Source organism: Quercus robur, chromosome 2 (genome assembly GCF_932294415.1).
Source record: "Quercus robur chromosome 2, dhQueRobu3.1, whole genome shotgun sequence".
NCBI lineage: Eukaryota > Viridiplantae > Streptophyta > Magnoliopsida > Fagales > Fagaceae > Quercus > Quercus robur.
The window spans coordinates 95,348,982-95,353,355 of NC_065535.1; the positions used below are offsets into that span (position 1 = coordinate 95,348,982).

General features: G+C 30.8%; 1 long non-coding RNA gene across 1 annotated transcript; it reads left to right on the top strand.

The window, feature by feature from the left end:
• The first annotated feature begins 439 nt into the window (after nucleotides 1-439).
• LOC126707605 (uncharacterized) lies at nucleotides 440-1,202 on the top strand. Its single transcript, XR_007648992.1, has 3 exons — nucleotides 440-517; nucleotides 825-911; nucleotides 1,153-1,202. It is a non-coding gene; the product is annotated as an uncharacterized LOC126707605 (long non-coding RNA).
• Nucleotides 1,203-4,374: the final 3,172 nt, after the last annotated feature.

Sequence of the window (4,374 nt, forward strand, 5' to 3'; positions counted from 1 at the left end):
ATGGGGCTTTTTTGTTAAAATGAATAATCATGGGATACTTTTATATGCGGCTTCCTAGATTTTTTTTCTTATTGGATTTATTGTAGTAGATGTAAAATTATGAATGCTTTCTTGCTTGGTAGTATTATTATTATTATTATTATTATTATTATTATTATGTGTTAATTTCAGATTCCAAGTTATGATATGATGGCTGGAACAATTTCTGTTGTTAATTTTCATTTTTCCTTCTTATGTTATATCGGATATTAATGAGGCATTAATCACTTATAAGGAAAATTAATGAATTCTTGGAGAGGGTTTGCATAAAAAAGTATTGATGAGAATTTGTAATTGAAAAAAGTTATTCTTCTTACAAATCTTGAGAAAGACAGTGTTTTGTTTGCTGGAGAACATTGATTACATTCTACACATGATTGCTGGAGAACATTGATTGCATATAAACTTGGGTTGTTATTACATTTTCGGGCTTCCACTTGGATACCTTCTTGGTTATAAAGCAAATTTAGGAGTGATGGTAAAACATTTCAATTCCATTTGTACTTTTAAGTTATTTGCATTGAAAAAGCTTTCCTATAAATGCCACAATATAAGCTTTGTCATTGTCTCCAGAAACAGAACAGGGCCTATTATATCTTTTTGCTTTCCATAATAATCTGCAAGTATCAAGTGTAATCTGATAGCTGCAATTTGGTTTTTATCTTTGCTTGTTGGCTATTAAAGAAAATAAAGGCCTGAAAGAGTGAAGAAGAAAGAAAGCATATTTACTTCCATTGTTTTTGCTCTCCTTCTAGTTTCTTCACTGATCTATTTCGGGATTGTAGGGACTTTGGGTGGGCATGATAAGTGGAACTGCTCTACAAACTTTGCTTCTCTTGATTGTACTCTATAAAACCAACTGGAACAAGGAGGTAAGGGATTTTTTTTTTTTTTTTTTTACCCTTTTTAAAGTTATGCTTATGACATGAAGCATGATGTTTTGAAGCTTTTTTGATGATGGATTAAAATATTTTTATTTAAAGAGAAAAAGAAAGTGCAAAGCCTGCTAATTGATTTTACAACTGATATATATAGATGGATCCTTCCTAAACTCTTTCATAGTATGTGTGTATGTTCAAATCCCTTCAAATATTAACAACAAGTCACTGTCAGGTGGAACAAACAACTGAATGCATGTGGAAGTGGGGTGGCCAAGACATCAATATCGAGAAGATAATCGATAATGTGTGAACTTGCTTATTAATAAACTGGATTATTATTACTTCCAAGTTCCAACAATTTTGAAGCCCCTTAAATGGTCCCAAAATAACTAACCCCCTAAGACATTGCAGATAATGTGTGAACTTGCTTAATCTCCATATTTATAATTATTGGAGATTAAGCCTAGTTAAACTTGGTCATCATTGTCTTGGTCTCATGGTCATGGGTCTGTGACTTAGAGTATATATATTATTTTATTTTTTGGGTAATTTCCTTTTATTTTTTATTTTCTTTTTTGGGTTTCTTTTTTCAGTTCCGAAAGGGGAGTGGGTCCGGCCATTGACAACATGGATTTCTACAATTAGAACCTACTCGGATTTTCTTTTTTCAGTTATAAAGGTAAGAGTGCTTCTTTTTTCTTTGACAATCGGAACCTACAATGTGTCGCTTTTTGGTGTGGGTGTTCTTATACCTACTGTATTACATGTGTAAGCTATGAGTTTGTGTAGTAATTTACAAGAGGATCATTTTCAAGACTGAAGTACTTATAAAACTCTAGTTAAAAACTTATAAAACTCTATAATTGTAAGCATTATAGTTGTGATGTTTGTGATTGGTTTTGTGGTAGGTTATTGTGTTGGAGCAAGCGGCTGGTTTGCATGGTGTTATAAGGTGGTTTAAATTAATATTGGGAGTGTTTTCATTCTTTTGAATTGTGATTGAGTATTGTTGATTTACATGTGATGGAAATATTTTAAGTGTTTTCAATATTTGTAAGCATTATATATTGTATGTTGGTGATTGGTTTTGTGGTGGATTGTTGTGTTAGAGCAAGCGGGTGGCTTGCATGGTATTACTTTGTTAGAAATGTATTGTTAGAAATGTTTCTTATAAAATAGTTAATGTTTTTACTTTACAATTTTAATGTAGTATTATTTTTATATTTGTGCAGATTTCTTATTGGTGGCTTTTAGGGAATTTACTTTTGGCATTACTTGAAGACATATGAGGACATCTTCCATTGGTTCTAATTATATTATGCTACATTTTTTGTATTGTTATAAAATATCTTAAGTTATTGTATGTGTTGCAAACAATTATTGTATGGAAGGAGTTTGAATTGAATACTTGTTTTAATTTTAACTTGTAGAATGTATGGATTGATTTTTTATAAATGTGTTGTTGAAACAAATGTGTTAATCAAATGTGAGGTTTTAATAATGTAATGACAGGTTACAGGTTAATATCAACGCTATGAAAATAATAAAAACAGAAAATAAGTTTTAGTGACGAATTTTTTCATCACAAATATAGCAACAAAAAATGGTTTTAGTGACGAAAATTTTCATCACTATAAGTGCCTAGATTTTCTTAAAAATAGTTTTAGTGATGAATTTTTTCGTCACTATATGTTCCTGAACATAGTTTTAGTGATGAAATTATTCGTCACTAAATATGATTTAGTAAACTAAAGTGTTTTTAGTGACGAAATATTTTCATCACTGAATAGTGTTTTTAGTGAGGAAAACATTTAGTGACGAAACATTTTCGTCACTAAAAGTTTTTTTTTTTTTTTTTTAAATCAAATCGGACTTTTAGTGACAAAATTTCTCGTCACCAGGACTTTTAGTGATGGGGCTACATTGACGAAATGAGTTTCGTCACTAAAAGTCCAATTTCGTCACTAAAGGTCCTTAGTGACGAAAAACTGGACTTTTAGTGACGAATTTTTTCGTCACTAAAAATACATTTTGTTGTAGTGACTACAAGTTGTGTTCATCCTTCTTCTTCTTCTTCTCCATATATTGGGGGTGGGGTTTTCGGGAAAAAGAATTAATTGGGATGAAAAGTTGTGGGGTTAAAGAAAGAGAGATGAATTAGTTTTTCAAATCGGTTTTAAAGGAGAATGAAAACATTGTTTAGCTATATTTGATTGTGGCCCTAAGAATCATTCCAAAAACTTTTTTCATTGTGTTGTAAAATTATGTGTACTTCATATAAATAAAGCAAGAAAATAGAGAGAGAAACTCACCTTTTGAGACTTGAGAATTTTTTATTGTTTATTTTTTAACTTGAAGAAAATTAAAGTACAACTATACAAGGGAAACAAGACCCTTAAAGTTTGTAAGCGACTTATTTTGGCTTGTAACAATTAATGTGGTAATGTTATTTAAATATGTATATTTTTTGGCTAAGTAAGAGTGAAGTGAATTTACTAGGTCCTTTGTGGCAGATATGTCAGCTGGGTCAGGTTTTACATATGTAATTTTTGTTAAGGCCAAATCTTTGGGTACTTTTATGGTTTCTTTATCGGATTTTTTTTTAATAAACAATAATACTTATTAGAATACATACGAAAATAATAATACTAGTGTTTTAAACCGAATTTATAATACATTATATAACTAGAATTCAACTATTATAATACTATAATAATTTTTTATTTTCTCTTTTATATTCTGTTTCACATTGCAAGTATGTTTGGCTAGCACAATTTTTGTTGTAAAGGGATTTTACTTTTTCTTTTTGCTGTATTGTTACATGGGATATTGATAGGGCATTCTTGAAGAGGAAAATTAGAGAATAAACGCCCCACCCCCTTCCCAACAAAAAAAGGGAGAGAGAGAGTAATTTCCTAATCAAAATTTGGCAAATCTAAAACTGATCATCAAATCTCACTATGCCCTAAACTGATATATCATTTTTTTAATGAAAATTGAACCTCTTTATCTCCTGTGAAGAAAAGGAAAAGGAAAGAAAAATGAAGAACTTTCGTTAGGTAACCTTTTTAAGAGTGAATCTTGTTGAAATGGGCTGTATGTGTGACTTGAATTGTCAAGCCCAAGTCCACATAAGTTGATAGAATCCTAGTTGAAAAGGGAATCCCACTCCAGCTGACTTTTGACATATATATATATATATATATATTAGGTTTTGACAAGAAAAATATGCAGCCGTGAGAACATAGAGATTAAAAAAAGGAGTAATTCCAATTAACCTAGTGAGCAAGCCACATGAGAGAAAATAGAGAAAAGAGAGGCAGTCAGCTTCTATTCTTATTTTTTCTGTGAGAGAGTACTAGGGTGTAATTGGGATTTGGGTTTCTTGAGAGTGTTCTTGTGCACTATTGTATTCTCCCTGATAATAGTGAAATCCCTGCAACTCCGTGGACGT